At 40.9% G+C, this 23,972-nt stretch overlaps 1 protein-coding gene across 3 annotated transcripts in view; it reads right to left on the reverse strand.

Annotated features, from left to right (window-relative positions):
- FTO (FTO alpha-ketoglutarate dependent dioxygenase) overlaps positions 1 to 23,972 on the reverse strand; it is a 613,541-nt gene that overhangs the window by 121,245 nt on the left and 468,324 nt on the right. The window lies entirely within an intron of this gene.

Consider the following 23,972-nt stretch of genomic DNA (forward strand, 5'->3'; position numbering starts at 1 on the left):
ATATATATATATATATATATGTATATATATATATACAAATATATATCCATATACATATATATATAGTCAAACATCGATGCTCACCGGATGCTCTCATGAGTTTCGTCTTGAAGGAGGAAGTGCGCCGGTGTGAGGCTTGAAACGCGACCAATAGGATGCTTGCAAGCTCTTTGGAACGCAGGGCGGATGGCGTAATTATGGGTAAATAACCCCTTGCATCCCCACCGCACAGCTGTGCCAATTAAACCTCATTTAAATCATGAGTAATCACTCGTGATTACTCGTGAGAGCATCCGGTGAGCATCCCTGGTGTCAAATCACTAACTAACTCAGAGGAGCTCACAATCTAATCCCTACCATAGTCATACGTCCATTGTAGTCTAGGGCTAATTTTAGGGGGAAGTTATTTAGCTTATTTATGTTTTTTGGGATGTGGGATGAAACCAGTGTGCCAGGAAGAATCCCGCACAGACACAAGGAGAGCATACAAACTCTGTGCGGACAGTGCCCTGGCTAGGATTAGATTCCAGGAACCCAGTGATGCAAGGTGAGAGTGCTATCTGCAATGCCACAGTGCACCCCTCGCGTAGATCTTATGTTAATGAGACCAATTAAACTCATCAGCTACTGCATTTAATTGGTGCAATTTCAGGTTGCATGAATTTGCAAAAAATAATAATAATAATAACATAAAAGTGAAATCAAATTGACAATATTAGTATCTCGCTCTGGTATGGTGGCCTCAAACCAGCAAATATTGATTTAGGTTATGTATTTAATTACTAACTGATCATAGTTTTCTTGGAAGTTTTAAAAATGGTGTCTTCTTCAGGCATTATACAGAACTTGGTCAGAACCATGGCCAATGTCTCCTTAGAGCTCATTCATGAAAACACAATTATTGGAGTTTGTATTGCCCATTTGATGCCAACACATGCTCCATTTCAATCTCTTCTTGCATGGCATTTCCCCAGTGGTAGGAAACAGGATGCAGTTGCAGGAGGAGACACAATAATAAATGCTGGGAAAAACTGCCAAAGAGACCCTGGACAAATGTCTTTCATGTTTAGATGGAAAATGAACGGCAAGGAGCTTATGTAAATGAGCCCTTATTTGATGAATGATAACTACATAGTCTACCATGACCCAGATAAGTGAAATCCTTCACAGAAAAATATAACTATGCTCCATTGTTCAGTGTGGACCTATATTATCTTTAGTGCACTACAGTAGAGCAAGGTCTTTGTTGTACTTAAAAAGCTTTGACAGGTGATCTCTAGACAAATATATTTTCATTTCATGATTTTTTTACCATATATTTCTTTAACAATTGCAGGTCATCACTTCCAGTATGTATTAAATAATAAGCCCATCATTCTTCAATCCAAGAGAGTGGACACAAATATACATATCATTCATTTATGTTTTGATAGGCTAAGAATTCCATGCCTGGACCCCCAGTACATATGAGTTTAGCTTTGTTTCTCCAAGAATCTTGGGATTTTGACTTCACACAAGCTGAGTATCAGAAATGCAATAACTGGTAGTCAAAAATGTCATTATTGTTTCTGTTGGTATTATGGCTCATCTTTCCCATCAATCATCTAGCTCTAATTGATCTGCTTAACAATCTATATCATTTCTGATACCTCACCCTAAACATCCTTCCTGAGGCCTAACCCCAACCTCACGTTCATTTCTCGCTGATGTCTAACTCTAACTCTCTTCCAATGTAAAGCTCTTTCAGATATCTATCCCTAAACATGCCCAACAGTAACATTTTCCTGATGCCTCACCTTTAATTTCTAGCCCCCTACCATATTATCCTTCTATCCCACCCCAAACACTAATCTGTCCAATTGGCAGCTAATCCTAAACAATAAACCTAAGTAATTCTCCGCTTCCACTGTCACTTTAGCTTAAATGTTGTCTGCTTCAACTTCAGTATCCTAAAATTAACCAATACTTAATTATAAGGCTGGGTACACACAGCACCCAAACTTAACACAATAATGTGCACCAAAGCTTCCTTGTGCACACCCTTACTTATACAGAGTTAGTGCCTTTTTTATTTTAGGAAGGCGATACTTTACAGTACTGTGCTTTCAACACAGGGCTTTTATGTTCCATTCAGCCCCTTCAAAAAATCTTGATGAGTTTTCAAAAATGTGTACCTTGTGTTGCTACTCCCACAAGCCCTATTTGTATAACCATAAAACTCCATACTTTTCAGTCCTTCAGTCATGAATGTCAATAAAAGAATCCTTTTCTAGTAAGCCTAGCATATACACGTTCATTATACCTAGCCCACATATGAATTTATTCCTAGCATTAACGCCTACCCTGACATAAACTTAGCTGCTCGTATTTACCCTAACAAGTGAAAGCTGAAAGCATCAGTGCTCAAAGGAAAAGTATATAGACGTGGTAAAAAAAATGTAAGCTTGCAGTTAACCTACTTGAAATACACATTATAAGGCATAGGATCAGAATGGCAACATTTTATTTGGTAGACCCTACAATTACTGGCCAATTGCCATATAAATACTACATAATAATATGAATGATCATTACTATTTTTCAGAAAAATTGCATAAAAAGCATTTATAGAGTACAGGTTGTGCAGAAACACTGCATACATGCAGTTGTAGACTCTCAGGCCAAGCTATGCCCCCAGTATAATTTACAAAAACACCAAGTCACTCTAGACCCTAGGTTCTCAACATGTGGTACGCCTACCCCAGGGGGTACTTCTGATGGTTCCAGGGGGTACTCGGGCTAGATATACTTAACCAAGAAGAACACATTTAAAGTTTTAGAAAATGAAAAAATCTTATTTAAACAACAAAAAATAAAATTTAACTAATTAAAAGCAATAGTAAATTCTTGGAAATTGTTTAAATATAATTCTAATGTACTACAATTAAATATATATTTGACAAGGGGTACTTGTGATGTTTACTATGCTAGCGGGTACTTGGTGAGTACAGGAATTTAAAAGGGGTACATACCAACAAAATGTTGAGAAACACTACTCTAGACTATAGACATATAAGTTTAACTTCTACAGCAGGAAGTGTCATGGGAACACAAACATTATATATGTTAAAAACATGTATAATGTATCAGTAATAGCAATTGGGATTAATGAAAAAAAATTGCTAATGTTTTTCATTAATACATAAATAGACATTTCAATCGAGGAATGGCTATAAATGTAGTATTCTTGGTTATTTTTGTAAAAGCACTGAAATCTGCACATCTCTGTTCTTGCATCTAGACTACACCTCCCAAGAATTCATTGTGGTGTGTGTGCATGCACAAATCTCCTGGCTATGATTGGTCTGTAGCAAAGATAATGACTCCCACGGCCAGAGGAGCAGCACCTAATACGTAACTAATTACGCTCACCCCAACTCCCATCCTTCCCCACTGCATACTCTATCATGAACCTCACTTATAGGGAGATTTGCTTTAAAAAAATAATTCAAGGTGCATAGTCCTCTTTAAGTGTCCAGGACTTAATATCACGGGATAACTGTAGTTGGACTGCAGTTCAACTGTAGCATAACTCTCACTGATAACTACCCGTAATTAAAACTTATAAAACTCTGTGTGGCTAAGAAACCGTTCTGAGGGCAGGGAACGGATTAAAAAAAAAGCAAACAAACAAACAATAATTCAAGATTAGTCTGAGTGGGAGCTGAGAAACATTGAAGTAATTTATCTGGGACCATAAGAAGAGGAAGAACGAGAATGCTATAGGTCATTTCTCAGTATTCCTATTACACAAATGCAAACAAAAAATTAACAAATGTAGCTTTAGATTCTCTCTGTAACACCCATTTTATCAACACAGACAGACCAATGGATGTATACACACAACCACACACACTTTTTGCAGTTTACAAAACATAACTGAGAAACCTGATAAGAAAACAATGAAAAAGAACATCAAGGAACTATGGTCTTTTTTGTGTTAAAATGAATTCTTCCTAATGGTGTCTGGCCCTTGGGATTTATAAATGGACTTGTATTATGACTTTCTGACACCCCCTAGGCCAGTGTCACAGCATGCTTTACTATCTCCCTGTAGTCTTCTACACTCGGGCCATCGTATTTAACACGCCTGCCCAGAATCACCGTATAACATTCTCATATATCTCCAGCATTTTCGATTCAGCTTGAGATAACAGCATCTGTTAACATGTATTAAGTACTATCAGTGAGCACATCACTTCATAAATAATAAGATTAGCCGACCTGCAGGCCCCTGCAGGAAGAGTAATGAGTTTAAATGTTTCTCATTAGTTATTTAAAACAAAGGGATTAAAGGGACAGGCAGTGGGTAGTCAGCCTTCTGGCATGAATATGCTAGTGCTTGTAGTAAGAGGAGGCAGAAATGGGTAAGTACTTAGAAAGAAAAGCTAAACCTTTTTAACTTGTCCATGTCAAGAAGAGTATATGACGGTGGTATGACCAAGTAATTAAAACATAAATGGTATCCATGAAACCAATTGCATTTCATAATGCAAAAGTGTTATCATGGTGCTGCAATAGCTTGGACCCACAATCTAGTGTCTTACCACCTCCCGCATTCTAAAAATCAGAGTGACTGGTTACTTATAGGAAAAACAGGTGGATGTGAATGCTGTTAGCTTAGCGTAATCACTGCTCTTCGTTGTCCTGTAGTCATCTCTCTCTCCTCCGCCAGTGTGAGTAGCTCTCTCCACGTGCAAGTCACTGCAGGCTTCTGCATGAGTCACCTCTACATCACTCCGTAGGTGGGCCGGCATGTTGCACTCAACACCTGTAATCCAAATGACTTTTGGTCTAAAGTAGGAGAGAAGCATGTGATGATATCCAGCTCTCTCGATGAAGACGCCAATCGTATGACAATTTAAGATACTTTTATTGTATGTACAAAAAGACAATGGGCTTGATTTACTAAGCGGTGCTAACCTACTTAGCACGTCTAAAGTCTTTAGGCGTGCTAACCAGGGTGCTAAGTAGGTTAGCACCGGTTTTCTTAATCAGATCGGGCGCAAAGTTTTGCGCGCGCAAAGTCCTATGTGTGCGCTAAGTCCCGTAGGCTTTAGTGGGCACTTCGCGCGGTGCGCCCTGCGCTCTGTGCAGTGCGCGCGCAAAGTTTTGGTACTTTGCGCACGATCACTACTTCTCACATTTCAACTGAGTTTAGACGTGCTAAGGGCCAGTGCTAAAGTTAGCACCGTTTTGTAAATCGAGCCCCATGTGTTTTGTTGGTTTTTCCTGCTTCCTCAGTTCAATAACAAATTGTGCCTTCATTTCCAGAAGTGCATTTCCTCATGAAATCACATTGCTTCTCATAATAAGCAGGTAGAGTTCAGCTGACGAATAAATGAGTCTTTTTTCGCATTAAGTCCTTAGGCCTTGACAGTCAAATCTTAATAGTACTTTAGTGAGACAGCGCTTCTCTTCCTCTCATCAAGCCACCTATGAGATTAAACACAACTCCACATAGTATAATACTGTAAGATTATGAAAACATCTCTAAAACACCCAAAGTGCTATAGTGCTTCACTCGTGCTCCAGTGCCACACTCCGCGTATTTCCCTTATGAAATGCACGCTCACCAGATTCACACCACCTCAGATCCAGGTGGGTCTATAGCATAGGCATCACAGCCAACTACACAGCAAATGTAGAGTTCCAAAGAGTTTTAATCCAATGCCTCATAAAAACGATAAAATGAACATAGCATAAAATCTTTTACATATGAAGTAAAGCCCTGCGCTGAGTGCGCACTCACGTAATCCAGAAGGTATATGCGCCTATCGGACTCAATGGCCCAGTGGTGTTGCCTTAGTACAGTGACGGCGTCCCGATTCCGCTCCGGCTCCCCCGCGCTCACTTCAAACTTGTTCCTCCACTGTGGATATCGTGCAAGAGCGACAGCAGCTCCGCCACCTTCTCTGGGTTCTCTTCCTCTCCGAAAGGAGGGCTGGGATAGGGAGAAAAAAAAACTGTTGGTCAGTTTTTTTTTCTCCCTATCCCAGCCCTCCTTTCGGAGAGGAAGAGAAGTCAGAGAAGGTGGCGGAGCTGCTGTCGCTCTCGCACGATATCCGCAGCGGAGGAACAAGTTTGAAGTGAGCGCGGGGGAGCCGGAGCGGAATCGGGACGCCGTAACCGTACTAAGGCAACACCGATGGGCCATTGAGTCCGATAAGCGCATATACCTTCTGGATTACGTGAGTGCGCACTCAGCGCAGGGCTTTACTTCATATGTAAAAGGTTTTATGCTATGTTCATTTTATCGTTTTTTATGAGGTATTGGATTAAAACTCTGTGGAACTCTACATTTGCTGTGTCGTTGGCTGTAATGCCTATGCTATAGACCCACCTGGATCTGAGGTGGTGTGAATCTGGTGAGCGTGCATTTCATAAGGGAAATACGCGGAGTGTGGCACTGGAGCACGAGTGAAGCACTATAGCACTTTGGGTGTTTAAGAGATGTTTTCATAATCTGACAGTATTACACTTTGTGGAGTTGTGTTTAATCTCATAGGTGGCTTGATGAGAGGAAGAGGAGCGCTGTCTCACTAAAGTACTATAGACATATCCTGTGGCTCTGACAGATAGCGAACACTCTGGACATATAAATAAGACTGTGGGTAGATACAGTGGGCGCAGTTTCTGTAATAACATTAGTCAAATCTTAAGACTGAAATCCGAATTCACAGGCTTTTCAGGATCACACAGCTCCTTTCCAAAGAAGTGCCTTCATGCAACTGGTCAGCTACAAGTTAGAAATTTGCTGTGAACACTGAATACAGAGCAATGTAGTCATCTTCACAGTTGAAACAATATTTTGCAGAATTATCAATACTAAGCAGGATAGTGTCATTTTACAGCAGGACGTGAACAACATGGCCATATGGGCAGGCATATAAAATATGTTGATAAATGTGCCATGCACCTTGGTCGTACCAATGGTAGAGCACCATATAAAATAGCACCATATAAAATAAATGGCAGCTATAAATACAGCTGGGAATCAGATTTGGAGAAGGACTTAGTAATACTGGTTGATAATGAGTTAAGTGACCTATACAATGCCAAGCAGCAGTAGCTAAAGCATATACAATTCTGGGAGGCATAAAATAGGAAATCAAATCTTGAGATGCTTGTATACTACTCCCTCTGTATAAATCACTTGTAAGGCCACAGCTGGAGTATGAGACACAGTTTTGGACACCTCACTAGAACTACCCCACTACTAAAAATGGTACAAAAATTGACAACTAAATGAATCAGAGAGATGAATGGTCTCAATTACCAAGAAAAATTGGACAAACTGGGTTTATTTACCTGGGGAAAAAGATGACTGAGGCCCATTTCATACTGGCACATTGTTTTACCCAGTTTTGCCACAGGGTAACCCTAAACCAATGTAAGTCTATGGGGCATTTCATACCTGGCACGGTGTGGTGCAATGCGCCGGAAGTCTCTAATTTGACACACAGGCAACAGCACATTAGGGGCCAGCATGAGCAGTGAGGTGCAGCAAACGGAAGTCATGTAAGTCTATGGCAACACTTCTTTTTAAAACATTTTTGGTGTTAGCGTTGTGTCGCACATGCACGGAAGCTTATTTTTTCAATACACTTTTGCAGAGTTGTAATTTCGACCACAGGAAGTGAGCGCTAGTGAGCCTCACTTCCTGCTTAGCTTGCAGCCAGAAGGGGCATTACCGTACATAACCTCTGAATGCTATTTTTAGCATTGTGGTGCGATGTGATCATTGCCCCGCAGTGTAGCTTTAATGCCGGTTAGTAGTCTGAAACTGGCCTAAGAGGTAACCTCATCAGAGGGCAATACAAAAGCTTGGCAGATGAGCTTTTTGACCCTAGGCTTGTACAAAGGACAAGGGGACATGATCTGCGTATAGAGGAAGATGTTTTTGCCATCTATTTAGAAAAGGGTTCTCTAGAGTAAGAGCCAAAATCTGGAATATCTTACCACAAGATGTAGTTATGGTAAATTCTATACCTGCATTTAAAGAGGGCTTGGAGGCTTTCCTTGCATTAAAGGATATCAATGGCTATAATAACTAGGTAATTCCTGTAAATGTTGATCCAGGGATTTATCTGACTGTCATCTGGAGGTGGTAAGGAATTTCCCCTTTTAAGGATATATTGGCCCAAGCCTGTAAATATTTTTTGCCTTCTTTTGGATCAACTGCTATAAGTGCAGGTTCAGGACAGTGATCTTTTTTTTTCTGGTTGAACTTGATAGACAGATGTCTTTTTTTAACCAAACTAACTATGTAACTATGCTATTTGCTTACATAAATCAGAATGAAAACCACATTCCTGGTAAAGGCAACACAATTTTCTATACTTAACTATTTTATATCGGTCCCTTTATAACAACATAATGAGGCAGATTTATCAAAACCATTACAAGAAAACTAGGAAAAATTGGTGCCATCTCCATTTCTTTTCTTAATATCATCTCACTAACTGAATCAGAAATGGGCATGTGGTATGAGTGATATAATTAAATGGTTAAGTCCTAGAGAGGGCTCTAAAGGAAGATATTCTAATTGCTGAACATGTTATTGTTATTGTAAGTATATAATAAAACTATAAAGACCAGGCGATTCAGATCAACAGCACCTGTGTACAGATACAATAAATCCTTTCTGTCAAAACACAATTTATAATGTTCTGGTGGTAAGCGTGACTGGACAGGGTCCTATCCTACAGTTGAGTCACAGTTTACACTTGTTATGCATGCAGGTTTGTCATCTACATGCCTTGTTATTGTGCTACGTAATATGTTGGCTCATAAAAAAAGAATAATAATAATGTACTCCACAGATACTCAAGAATCTATAATTAATGCATTTCAGAGCAAAACAAAACAAAAAAAAAACCTTTACAAACACACCCTTCCCATTAAAGGTAGTGACAGCATAAATTACAAGAGTAATATGGAGGTGAAAACAAACTTATAAGATAAACAATTGTATGTACAGTGCCAAGCACACAAAATAACTAGGTTGTGTTCCTTTTTCAATCTTCTCTTCCTGAAAGAGTTAACATTCAGATATGCAAGTGACAGTTTCTCTCTAGTCGGGACCTAGTCTGACTATAATGTAACCCTCACTGATAAGGAATTAATAATCCGAAATTACAGCCATACAATTCTTTCCTTGCAGAGAATAGCATCTGAGAGCAGGGAAGAGATATAAAGGGTCAATAAGTCATAGATTTCAGCTCTGGCATACTTCAAAGACAGTGAAGCATGCAGTACATGAAAAGTATGCTCACTGCAACTGTTAACCTGCATGTTTTGTGGGTACCACACAACAAACACGCGGATGTAAACATAACACTTAATTAAAATTGAATTGTATTAGCAGTGTGGTTATATTGTCCGAGGCAATGCACTACAGAGCACAGCGCACAAGTGTGAAAGCTGCCTTACAGACATTATTTGATAATGTATATAAATTAAGGCTACATACTCAAGATTATTTGGGGTTCCCAAGGACCTCTCCCTTCAGAGACCTGTAGTAAACCAGACCAATGGTTTTCAAACATTAATATAGACAAACGTGTATTTAAATTAGAATGTTGACTTCAACATGTCTGTCTAAAATATTACACAACGCATAGTTTCCCTTTAACTATGTGTGTTCCAAGCACTGAACTTGTGGAGAAATTCTTTTTACAATATTGAAATGTACCCTACCAACTATGCAGAGCTGCTTAATAATTGACCATTTAGAGCAGTATATCCTTACCAAGTCTGAGATGTCATGTGCTTCTCTGGGCACTGGTCATATTGTTAGAAAATGAAAACTACTTTAGCTAAAGTAAGCGTTAATTATAAGCCTGCAAGTGAGTCAATAAAAGGTTAATGTGAAGTCAGAGGATAAATTATTCCCTAGCATTGCCTCACTCCCCATTCTAAATGGCCAACATTATACCTCCTGTTTTTAATCAATAGATTTTACTGTAATGTTCTAAGCATTGATCTGGAAAACGCCAAGTATTCCGATGACGTCTTTTTCAGTGCAATAGCAGAACAGGGACTACAGTACATCCAAATCTGTTTTTAGCCTTCTTCTTCGCCACATGATTCTTATGACTAAGAAAGGTTACTGTTTAATTGTTGTCTTACACATAATTCACTCCAATTTGTAAACAGGAATTCTGGGAAACTGGATTCTGATGGGAACCTTGGGGAAGTGGTAACCATTCAAATTATCTCATTAAAAAATAGCCTAATAACCTACAATTTATCAGCCACCCTTTAATTTCTTTACTTATTTATAGCAGCGTGTCTCTGCTGCAAATTGCACAGACTGTACTATACTCAACAGTGGGAAGTCTGACAGCAGAATACCAGCAAGCAGCTCCCTTTGACTTTGGACACATGGTAGTCTTTTAAGTACTTGCAAAATAGCAGACACCTGAGCAAGGTGAAGAAATGTATTAGTCTATCAAGCTGAGCTCATGGAAGTTCCTGCAATTGTGAACTATGGGCTCAAAGGGACTGTGTAATATCTCTCTGCTGTCCAGTACACAAGGCTGTGTCTTACAACAGGATATTTGGTTTCAAAGCCAGCCAGGGAAGCCTTTGTTGCAGGCAGCTTACAAAGCCTGCTTTGTTTTCACACCTGAAGAATACAAACAAACGTTTTTTCGGAGCATGATGTCTCATTTGTTCTGCTGAGTTAGCCAGCACTTTCATGTAGCCTCAAAGCACAGCTCTTTAGTAAAAACCTATAAAGAACATATATACCTCTAAGTGTATGAAGCAGCCTATTGAACCGCTAACCCTGAAGATTTGCACTAGATACAATACTTAGGAAAACTGATCGTTTTTAGTTCCATAGAAATGTACGGTATATAGATCCCCAGAACGACCTCCGGTATCCCTGTGGCAAACTTATTGTGGAAGTAATCGAATTTGAGAAGATATTAAACTCCCATCGGAAATGTCCCTCAAAATTTGGTAGAATTTGGCAAAACTGGCTTAACTCCCAGAGCCCCATCTGAGTTTCAACAGTACTATACATAGCTCACAAAATCCTTATTTTTTTTTTTAACTTTTTCTTCTACTCTTTACATTTGGTTCGCTATTTGGTTTCAACTGTTATGATAGTTATACCTAGGCTAGTTGCTCAGTTAAAAACTGTTGTAAAATGTTTATGCAACAGGGTCTTTTTAATATATCACTCTTATAATAGTGGATAATGTTGTCACATTTATTAATATGACTTTTACTACTCATGCTCACATTTTTTGCATCCACTCATGTTGTACTTTATAAAGGGAGGGGGGACACCAAGAGCCCAATAGTGTGATATTGTATAGATGATAATTAATAATGAGTAATATAACAATTTAATACTCACAAACCAGGGTTACCATTAGGCAACCACTGTGAAGGCAGGTGGGGAGATTAACCTGACCCCACTCAGGATTAAAAGTCGCTCTCTGTAGATGGGAAGAAGATGGGTACAACCCTCCACCAAGGGTGGACTTAGCAATATGTAGAAGCTTTCCAGAGGCGCCAATAGAATAAAAGTCACTTAAACGAGCTTAAAACCGATGGGGCAGTGGTGGGCCTATCCCATCCATGCGGACAAAGCAAACAAAGGAAGGACTGTGGCATCAACAGTCAAACAACAATTTATTTATACTCCACAGTAAAAATAGGCAACGCGTTTCACGGGCTCAATCCCGCTTTATCAGGCCAATGAAAAAAGGAGCATACAGCTTAACAGCATCAAAACCACACTGAGCGCCTCTGTCTGTCAGAGGCGCTCAGTGTGGTTTTGATGCTGTTAAGCTGTATGCTCCTTTTTTCATTGGCCTGATGAAGCGGGATTGAGCCCGTGAAACGCGTTGCCTATTTTTACTGTGGAGTATAAATAAATTGTTGTTTGACTGTTGATGCCACAGTCCTTCCTTTGTTTGCTTTGTCCGCATGGATGGGATAGGCCCACCACTGCCCCATCGGTTTTAAGCTCGTTTAAGTGACTTTTATTCTATTGGCGCCTCTGGAAAGCTTCTACATTTTGTACTTTATGTATGATAAATGGCCAGTCCACTCCTGTTGTAACTGATATCTCCTCTTTTACACATTAATAAAACGGATTTAAAAAAATAAAGACATATAGATTGTCCATGGAAGTTATGTGCAAAGTCCTTTAACCACTTGCGTACCAGCAGTCTCTGGCCCCTTTAGGACCAGACACTGCTGGTACCAAAAAACGGTGCTTACAGATAAATCGCTACATGGACCACTCTTGGCAGTCAGGCCACTCACCCATTGCCACATGCCCCTTGCTCTGGCATCGCTAATACGGCAGAGCTTTGTGAGACAGTCAGAAGCCAATTTAATTGGCTCCTGACCCTGTCATCAATGCTAATTGGCTCACAGTGATCACAACAGGAGCCAATAAAATTGTCTCCTGACTGGCTCACAAAGCTCTGCCATCATAGCAATGGCAGAGTGAGGGGGCTGCGGCGAGGGAGAGATCATTGGGAGCGGCAAGAGCGGTAGGTCCACCGGGTGTGGCAATTGAAGTCTACGCGTGGCAGAAATAACCAGCCACAAACAGGGCATAGATTTCAATTACTGCAGTCCGGAAGCAGTTAACCTTCCTGGCGGTAACCCCGTGCGCTGCCTGGCCAATCAGTACCAGGCAGTGCTGAGGGGTGGATCGGGACTCCCAATGACGTCACGACGTCGATGACGTCATCCCGCCCGTTGCCATGGTGACGGGGGAAGCCCTCCAGGAAATCACGTTCTTTGAACAGGATTTCCTGATCGGAGATCGCCGGAGGCGATCGAAGCGGATGGGGGGATGCCGCTGCACAGCGGCTATCATGTAGCGAGCCCTGGGCTCGCTACATCATTTAAAATTTTTTTTAAAAAAAAACTGCTGCGCTGCCCTCTGGCGGTTTTTAATAGACCGCCAGGAGGGTTCATGAAATCAAAACAGCAGTGGCACTAACTACAATACACTATTCTCCCCCTCCACCTTCCCTTGTTACCATCTGTCAACTGCATAGACCCATAGCCCCAAAAATTAGCCTAATTTAAGACTAATGGTTGGATGTACATGGAGTGCCAAAGAAGGCTTCAAGATGAAGGTAATTAGCAAAAGAGATGTTAAACTCCGGAACCGAAAGAAATCCAAATAGTTGTTATTCGGATTTCATCCGGTTAAATCAAATCACCTGGGCGGGAGGATAATCTTACCTATCATGATGTCTTCTTCGTCCATCCCTCGGCACCTCCCACGATGTGGTCCATGCGCGTCACGTGACTACAAACACTTCCTCCTTCAACCCGGAAGGAGGAAGTATTTTTAGTCACGTGACCGCCGATTGGACCACATCAAGGGAAGCGTCGAGGGATGGACGAAGAAGACGTCAACCTGTTCTGATACAGTCCAATATCCGCGATTTCCGCAATTCATCAGCTTCAAAATCCTTAAAGGGGCACTACAGTGAAAAACTGTAAAATGTAAAATATGTGCAAACATATACAAATAAGAAGTACATTTTTTTCCATAGTAAAATAAGCCATAAATTACTTTTCTCCTATGTTGCTGTCACTTACAGTAGGCAGTAGAAATCTGGCAGAAGTGACAGGTTTTGGACTAGTCCATCTCTTCATAGGGGATTCTCAGCAAGGCTTTTATTCTTTATAAAGATATTCCCTAAAAAGGATGTAAACAATGATGCAGGCCAGCTTCCCTACTCGCTACACAGTTTTTTGGCAGTTGGACAGAGCAACTGCCATTCACTAAGTGCTTTTGAATATAAATATATCCCTGAGAATCCCCTATGGAGGGATGGACTAGTCCAAAACCTGTCACTTCTGTCAGATTTCTACTACCTACGTACCTAAGTGACAGCAACATAGGAGAAAAGTAATTTATGGCTTATTTTAGTCTGGAAAAAGTGTACTTCTTATTTGTATATGTTTGCACATATTTTAAATTTTAGTTTTTCGCTGTAGTGCCCCTTTAAGACTTCATAGCTATATGAAAGACAAGCCACCACCTCACCCTTTGTGAGTGACTCACCAGATTCTAAGACCTGATGAGTCACGATTGACGAAACCAGTAGGGTGGGGCTTAGACGTGGAAGAGAGGACAGCTGAAACCGAGTGGCTGGAGGCTCCGGCGGCTTGGCGTGTATGATCGGCGCGGTATCACGTGCAGTGGACACGCCCACAGGAGACTACAGAGAGCCTGGCGGCTATAGCGGGAGAGAGCCCGTGTCCAAATTACTCTATGTGCAATACCCTACAAGGGACATGTGAGTGCATTTTAGATTTATTTTTATAATAAAGCTAGTGGTTTTACACTATGTTTAGTGTTTTTATTGAGGTACATGGTGATGTGGATCTGGCTCATTGAGGAAAAGGGATTCCATACATGCTGATCGTGAGGTGGGGGACAACCCAGGAACGGTTCCAAAGCGATGTCAGACCTAAGTAAAGGTCTTAGAATCGGGTAAGGTGGTTACTTGTTTATCATATATCCATGAAGTCTTAAGGACTTTGAAGCTGATGAAATGCGGAAATCGCGGATATTGGACTGTATCAGTACAGGACTTTGTATTTGTTGTAACAGCTTTTGAGCGCTATCCTCTGTGTTGTAAATTTGATATGTGAGATAGAGGAGGTGAACAAGCTTATTTTATAGTGGCCATTCACCCACAGGATTGATTTGACTGTGAGCGCTATCCTCTGTCTGTTTTTATTGAAGAAGACGTCATGATAGGTAAGATTAACCCCCCTGCCCACCCCGCACAGGTGATTTGATTTAACCGGATGAAATCCGAATATCAACTATTCAGATTTCATCCGGTTCCGGAGTTGAGCATTTCTAATTAGCAAACAAGATACATTTTATTTTTTTATTCATAAATACATTTAACAGGACTTCCCACTATGAATGTATAGGGCTACCTTGAAGCTGTTGTCCTTTCTACCTTAGAAATGCCTCACTCTGTACCTTATATTTAATTCAGGAATTTTAATGAGTAATGTGAAAATGAATCCACTGGTATGGTCAGACCATCCAATTCTTCTTTACAGCATCAGCTTTTCCAAGTGAAAGAGCTCACAACATTTCAATTTGTGAAAAGCCTATCACCTCAGGAGCATTTAAACAACTTCAATCTTGATGACCTGGCAGGTCATGGCTTGGACATTAACTTCATAGTCCTTAAATATAACCACTATGTGCTGTCTGCTTTTGACATAATTTCTCCCTTACGCATCAAATGTCTCTCCTCACAACATGCATGCTGGTGACAAAAAGCGACCGAGTGGTGGAGATAGCGGTGCAGATATCAGAAAGGGGTAGGGTAGTGTTAGGAGTAGATAGTAGATGGTAAAATTAACAATATTCTACTTTCTGCACAAGCGCTTTGAGTCTGCCAGAAGAAAAGTGTGATATAAATGTTCTTTGTCTGTTTGTGTTGTACTAGCCAATGCCCAATAGTAGAATATCGGTCATTTTACAAATCAAGCCTTTGCAGGACACCACCGCTAATAGTTCCTGATACTAAATATCACCCATTTATTGCTACTTTTTGCCTTCTGTTCTTTAGCTAGATCTCCATTCAAATACACACTTGTTCTATATTTCCTGCATCCTCAGCTTCTGCACCAGTCTGTGGTGTGGAATGCTGTCAAAATGTTTTGCAAAGTTCAGGTATATTACATCTATTAGTTACTTAATATATAAGGTTTTATAATTTCTGGTTATTCTAGCATTTTGTGGTGGGGGGATCAGTTAGGGTTTGGCATCGGTAGAGGGAGGGCTTGTGTGAGAGGTTAGGGGGGTCTACATGAAAAGGGCGCCGGTAAAAAAGAGGGCCTGGTGTAGCCCATATATACCAACTTCGGCTACAAAAAAGGCGCCTGGTGTAGCCCATATAAACTTCGGCTACAAAAAAGGCGCCTGGTGTAGCCCATATAAAAACTTCGGCTACAAAAAAACTCCGGGATGTGTTAATTACTATTCCCCCTCCAGGCCGCCATGGATAGTGGGGGAATGAAATAATTCGGCTTCCAGCACTTGTAGCCCATATAAAAACTTAGGCTAGAAAAAAAGGCAATAATATGGGCTACAAAGGGGCACCTTACTGTAGCCGAAAACCTTGTAGCCGAAAAAAATACGGGCTACAAAGGGGAGCCCGCTTGTAGCCGAAAACCTTGTAGCCGAAAAAATATGGGCTACAAAGGGGAGCCCGCTTGTAGCCTATATCAAAACTCGGGCGCCCTTTTCTACACCTTGTAGCCCATATTTCCAGAAATAACATTGATGTCTATGGGGGCGCCCTTTTCATACAGGCAGCTCGGGCACCCTTTTCAACCGATCCCGGTTAGGGTTATACGTAAACATCTGCAGATTTTGCTGTGGGGGATTGGTTAGGGTTAAACATTGGTAGAGGGATGGCACGGTGAGAACAGGGAGGGCTCACATGAGAACAGGGTTAGTTTAGGTGTTAGTAAAATATCGATAACAATTACTGATAATTACTAATATTTTACCATTAGAATATCTGTAATTTTACTGGTATTCCACTAGCACTCTTTAACACTGCACAGCAGGCACTCAGGCTCTGTGATACGGCAGTGCAGATACCAAGCTTCTGTAACATGGCATACCAAACACGCAGGGTCTATAAAATGAAAGGCTCAATGACATGGCACTGCAAAAACGGAAGATCTGTAACACTGGATTGCAGGCGCACATGCTGTGTAACATAACATTCAGGATCTGGAACATTACACTGCATATACAATACAATACAATAACATTTGTAAAGCACTTTTCTCCCCTAGGACTCAAGGCGCATGCACTTAGGGGGTCCTATGTGGTTCACAAACTTGGTAGCCATAAGCACTGGTAAGTGAGTTCTTAAGTTAGGCGATGGGAGCCTAATTCAATAACACTCAACTTTCCCTTTCTTCCCCCTCCCCGCCGGGTGGTAAAGAGCTCGCTCTTTTTTGCCCCCTATTCAATTGTAAATATCGCACCTCAGGAAGCTATGCTTCCTGTCAAACGTAGGCGAAATCTTTTCACCTGACCAGGGCAGATGAAAAGACCTATCCCCTATGTCCAGCAGGCTGCTTTAGGCATCTGGGAGCCTCTTTTACTAAGGAGTCCCTGAGGATCTGTAACAGGCATTCAGAGTCTAACGTGGCACTTTGGTCACTGGGTAGGGATGCTTAGTACTTCTTTAGTAAATGTAAGCTTTGTATTTATGGAGGCCACATACAAATAATAGTATGGGACTCTTGATTTCTAGTTACACCCTTTTTTCTGACTTTTTTCTGACTGCCCCCAACTATCTAGCAATGTCTGAATTATGCGTTAGGCAACATGGCTATAGAAGTCATTGGGATTATAAATTGGACTGTTGTCTCTTTTTTTTTTTTTATCTGATTCTGCTTTAAAAACATTTTTTTTTAAATTTGAGTGTAAAAAAAAAAGTTTAAAAACCATATTGGATTTTATTGGTGTCCCACTGCAGAGATTATCCCTTGCTTCTGTTCTTAGGACCTCCATTTACTGTAGCTAAGGACAAAAAAATAAGAGAAAGAAATAAAGACTAGCTAAGGATTTTAAGTCTTCCCACCCTACAAAAATGTTTTATGTGCTGCTCTGTCTATCATTCTTGGGGAGATTATACACTTTCTGTCTAGTCAGGAAGTGTTGGGAATTCCCACAACTGTAAACAATGGACAGCAATACAATTCAACCCCTTATCCCTACAACCCCCTACCATTCTATCCACAATTATTTTTTTTTCTAGAAATGTTATTCAACATGTACCTGTTTAATGGAAAGTGAGATAAGGCTGTAATAAGAACAGCTGTGCACGGGTCATGCAAATTTAAGTGCCAGAGGCACAGAGTAAATTTGTTTGCCGCCATAAATGCCCATGTAGAAAGCCGCTGATAAAAATAGCAGGTGTGGTCCTTGAAACCCGCTATTTTTACTGGGCACCTACAGTGTCCAAATTTACTGCTGTAGCCTGTTGTAAGTGGCTGTCCATAGCTGATTTTTAGGTGGAGCATGGTTAGTGTTAGGAGAAGGTGGGGGTGGTTAGTTTTAGGCCTAGATAGGCAAGAGTTAGTGTTAGGAGTCGGCCGGGGGATGGGTGGGGTAGTATTTGGCATAGATAGTAGCAGGTTAGTGTTAGGAGTAGGTGTGAGGTAGTTAGTGACTGGTCTTCAGTCTTATCACCCGAACGGCAGTCTGTACACACGCCCGATTTCGCGTGCGGACGACTGAACGACCAGACGTTTAAACGACCCATCGTTCACAAAAGTCCAACGTGTGTATGGGCCTTTAGGCATAGCTAGGGCTCTTATTAGACATTGATAAGGGAGGGCTGTTTTTAAAGGTAGATAGGTAGGGTTCGTGTGAGAGTTTTGGTACAGGGTATGATAGTAGAATATCCATAAAATTACTTACCAAATATTCCATATAGCGGATAATAGAATATTGGGAAAAATGCCTATATTCTATTATTGCTATTTCATGCCCATTTTTACACCTTTTTTAAATGTACTGTATGCTCTGTAAATACCCACTGCAGTGAAAGCTTTACAAAAAAGTATTATTCAGAGCCCTGCAGCTATAGATTTGTTAGTGCAAAAATGCTCTAATATACTCTACTTCACTTTGCTTGATATATATGAAGATCATTTTATTATAGTTATGTTGCCCATTTTATTATACCGGTAGTTATGATGCTAATCATCAAAAATGTACAGCATTAACATTAAGAGGGCAACAAATGCACTAAACTATAGTGATTCAAACAAAAAAAAGTATAAAGCAGATGCCAGTCAATAGAAAATTTAGGGTTATTACTGAGTGGGTGAATGTTAATAGGAACAGGCGTGCATGGTGCAATTTGATCATAGTAGGAATTGCATTACTGCTGTCTACAGGGAGTAGCCATGCACGCCTTCTGCACACTTACATGTCTAAGGTAGGACGACACTTAACACATCAAGGACCCCATCAGCTTATCAGATCAACTAATCAATACCATTGACTATAGCTCTGTCTAAAAGCATTGCTCTCACCCCTGAGTAAACTGGGTAAAAACAGCCACTTCACTATACATTACCTTTGACCGTGCTGCTGGGGACCCTGGAGGCCTGGCAATGCTCCTTCCACCTAAGTTGCTTCTTGCACAAAGGAGGTCTGCTCTGGAAAGGGTGACCTGACAAAGCATAAAGCTCTGGCTTCAGTCCCTTAGGTGCTTACAAAAGAGAATCAGGTCATTTCTCTCTGCCACCTTGACTTTATTGCATGTTACTAGTCTGGTATAAATCTCAGACAAATGCTGAGCAGAACAAGACACAGTGGGATACAAATGGAGTCTTCATGTAGATAGCAGACACAGGGAGATCTGAGAGTTACCTGTGGGTATACTTTCCCTTCTGCCTAATACATACCTGTAGACCCCTAAAGACCTCCACGACAAATTTCATCCTGCTGCATTTAACGCTCTAAAAAGCAACCTGATTGTGCTGCTGTCTTGTCAAGATAATTCCAATAGACAAGAAACCAGTGCTTGGGAATCATAAAACACGACAAAACCAAATATAAGGGACCAGAAACATAATAGAATTATATTAAATGTACCCTATATGAAGTACAAGGGCATCTCATAAGTAATTCAAATACAAACTGTATTTTAACTTTCACTGCATACTTTTTTCGTGCTGATTTTTAACCAATTATTTTAGTTCATCTGTATGTCTTTGTGGTTTCAAATAACACTTCCTTTGCGCAGGAACAATAAAGAATGTGTTAATTTATTAACTAATTTATTGTTACAAGTAGCAGAAGGGTTAAGCTACAACATACAATACATTTGATCATGATCATTTTGAGCACCAATTTAGAATGTGTGCAGGTGCCCCCTGACATTGGTGTCCTCCTCTTTGGTAATTATCCCTGTTGAAAAATCATAGGTTGACAGCTGTTACAGTTTATGCTGCATGGTATAGCAGGACATCTTATGCTCATTTCCTTTCTGTCATTTCCATACGGCAAAATGCACAGCTCAGCAGAGTCCATTAGCATATCTGTACATTGATGTCACCCAAAGTAATCACTAAAGATTGTTTCATGCAACATTTATCACAAGCGTGTACTTGTAGAGCCATATCCTTGAGTTATCCATCATCAGTTAAATAAAGTTAAAATCAAAATGGAAAAAAGAAGAAATATTAATATACATTCAAAGGGCAAACTTACAGGGCGAACGTAAGTGACAGCATACTTGTCTATCTAAACATCAGTTTGATCTTTACTTTAGATTTCCTCTCTCATCCTGAACCAGTCAAGAAGGTGCATCTTTATCTTCAGAAATACCACTGTATTCCTGAAGATAAAGATGCACCTTTTTGACTGGTTCAGGATGAGAGAGGAAATCTAAAGTAAAGATCAAACTGATGTTTAGATAGACAAATATGCTGTCACTTACCTCATTTGGTTATAATCATCACAAGTGCTAAACAGATGCATGAGAAACTTGCATGAGAAACAATGCATGAGAAACTTGCTTGGGTGTAAGGGAATTTAAGGAGAAAGGTATGAGAAGGAAGAGGGAGGAAGGAACAAGGAATGGGCCCAGCCCATGCAAAACAAAAGTAAACAAGTGGATAAACAACCCCAATCCTCCAATAGAATTGGCTGTGAAAATAATTTTACTCTCAAGTTTTGTGGCAGGAATCTGTTTAACAGAACTCCCTTGAATTTTCAGACTTGTGGAGACAAAAAGGACACAGGGACAACAGGAGCCCAATCTGGTGTATTATCGTAGTGTATCAAGGAATAAAAAACTGCAGATGCATGATTATACTCTCAAGGCTGAGTTGCTCAAAGAGGCAACCACTCATACGAGCATGTGGAGAAGTACCATCCCCACTTCGCCTTGTGGACAGGGTTCAGCAGTCGTGGTGCCAAAAAAAGAAGAAGGGTCCACTCCACGAGTGGTGACCCCTATTCCAGGGTATCTTAGTAACCTCACAGTAAGGATATTGCTGGAGCATATCAGTAAGGATGAAAATGAATCTAAAAAGAGGGGAGATCCGACCTTCAATAAGTAGTTCTCACATATTGGGCTCGATTCACAAAGCGGTGATAACCCAGTTATCACGCTTAAAAGACTTTAGGCGTGATAACCATTGCACCACGCTGGTGAAAAGCCCCTTAAGGCGTGATAAGTTTAGGCGTGATAAGTTTAGATCGCGCGCACAGTCCTGCACGCAAAGCAGCGCCATAAAACTCTATGCAACGTTTCGGACGCACCAGACTTTTGATCAGCTGTGCACTACGGTGCTAACCCAGTTGGTGCTATAGTTATCACACCTAAACTTATCACACCTAAACTTATCACGCCTAAACTTATCACGCCTAAACTGAGTTTAGGCGTGATAAGGGGCTTTTCACCAGCGTGCTAACTGTTAGCACGCTTTTGTAAATCAAGCCCATTGAGAGTTACAAAAAACATTATTTATTGTGCATATAATTTTCCCTACATAAAGAATCCCTGAATTGGGGAAATAATTACTGAATGACGATTACCTCCTCTTCAGTTTCCAGATGCTGCCCATTGTCCTTTGGGAGACCCTAACGTTCCCCCTACCCAGTTGTCTTATCTCCCAAGCTTCCCAGAGAGTTCCTTTGAGCATCACAGAGCTATTCTGAAATGCACATGCATGAGTTTTGAACTGTACATGCGCAGTGAAAGAAAGCATTTGTGGATGAGCGCTTACTTTTGCTGTGCACGCCTGGTTCAGGACTTGCACCTGCACCTGTGCAGTTCTCAATTGTGCGTTGCTGCTTAACCACTTGCCGACCGGAGCAGCAGCCCCAGGACCGCCTAACGCCAATTGGCGTCAAGTCCTGGGGCTCTAATTTGCATGAGATTGCGCGCACGCTGAGCGCGCATCTCATGCTCGGAGGGCTATTGCTGCTCGGGAGACTGTTAGATGGCGTGATCGCCGTCTACTTACTTGTACAGCGCTGCGATCAGCAGCAGCGCTGTACTGGGGACAGCCGTGTGACACAGCTGTCCCCCTGGGGGACAAGAGAGCGATCGGCTCTCATAGGTAGAAGCTTATGACAGCCGATTGCATGATTGGCTGGGTGCAGTGAGGGAGGGAGGGAGGGAGGGAGGGAGGGAATAACAAAAAAAAGCATATTTAAAAAACAAAATCGGAGATAAATATTTATAAAAAAAAACAAAACAACAACTTGGGGGCGATCAGACCCCACCAACAGAGAGCTCTGTTGGTGAGGGGAAAAGAGGGGGGGGAATCACTCGTGTGCTGTGTTGTGCGGTCCTGCAGCTTGGCCTTAAAGCTGCAGTGGCCATTTTAGTTAAAATTTGCCTAGTCTTTAGGGGGTTTACCACTGTGGTCCTCAAGTGGTTAAGGGAACATCCAAAAAGGTATTCAACAGAGGGATCCAATCAAATACTCACAGGACCAGGATGGGGGATGGGAGGGACCCTGAAGACAACAAGCAACATTAAGACACTCTGAGGGTGGTAATCTAGACCACCATGGGGTTCATTGTTCCCCCTACCTGATTCAGCAGTACTTAAAGCATTGCCTTTTTAGTAAGAAGGCTTTTTGGTCTCTTTTAGCCCCTTTTAGTGTCCTAGTGGTTTTGGGCCACCATGTAACATTTATAAGCTATAGGCTCACTATACACCAGTGATTTTGTACGTGTGCCTGGCTTTCAAGGGCATAAAGAAATAGAAATTCAGGAATGATGCATCATGTTAAATCATGTTTGCTCAACTAAAGGTGAATTATTGCAAATACCCTCTGTTATAAGAAGGCAAAATTATATGTTGGGCAAATCTATATTAACCTTTTAATGGAAATTGTAGGAAAGAGGAATGGATTAGCATTTCATGTAAATATCATTTGCACAGAGAGATCACTTGGGAACAATATACACTCTGAGGTGTCAATGTAGAGCATCTATGAAGGCAGTCACAATTTTTTAAATCAGCAAAGCAGGAATAGGTCAATCAATATTGCAAAATGATTATGGAATACACATATGCACCTAAGATGTTGTGTGATTTGGACTAATATTATGACTACAACAACTTTACTATTTGATGCAATGTTTTGTTAAGATTTTAGGTCAGCATGAAACCCATTCTTGATAATCTGTTCATACTTAATGCAAGTGCAGGCACAGAGTTTGTATTTGACATTTACGTCATACAACATATGAAATTACCAAGGGTGGAGCCAATTCTAATCTCAGAATATGGTTCCTATTTTTTATGTCTTCTTTGGCTATGTTTTAAAAAAGAAATTAGAAAAAATACACCAGCAGTGCTATGTGTATTGCAAAATAGTCAAAACGGGTGTAGAATGTGTGCTGAACAGCTGGGCTGAAATCTGTGCTAAGAGGGAAGAGAGACAGAGTTTGATGAAGTGAAGTGGAAAGGGACGCAAATGTTCAGAATAAAGCAATCCTCTCTCTGTGGGTTCGTACTCTTTAAATAAGCTCTCTCCAATTGTCAGCTCCATTAATTGCTTAGTTGATCGGTGGCACAGTTGCAGTAATCAAAAGCATTGCACGCTCCATTCCTTAGACAAAATGTAATAAGCAGTTGGTGTCATGGGATTGATGCTGTCAAGAAGTTTGTTGTTTTCCCTGCGTGTCTTGTTTGTTGCTGGTAATTAGATAGACAAAGTAATTATTGTTCACATTCCTTTGCTCTATTTCTGTCTGCCTCTCCTGGCAATCAGCAGCATTAACCCCTGTGAAGCAAGCAGCATTGCAGCAGACAGTTCGGATGACATGGGGACATCACTATTTTAATGGAGTGGGCAGTGACCTTTTCAACAGACGAGAGATATGGAATAACCATGTA

This window comes from Hyperolius riggenbachi, chromosome 11 (assembly GCF_040937935.1).
Source record: "Hyperolius riggenbachi isolate aHypRig1 chromosome 11, aHypRig1.pri, whole genome shotgun sequence".
Classification (NCBI taxonomy): Eukaryota; Metazoa; Chordata; class Amphibia; order Anura; family Hyperoliidae; genus Hyperolius; species Hyperolius riggenbachi.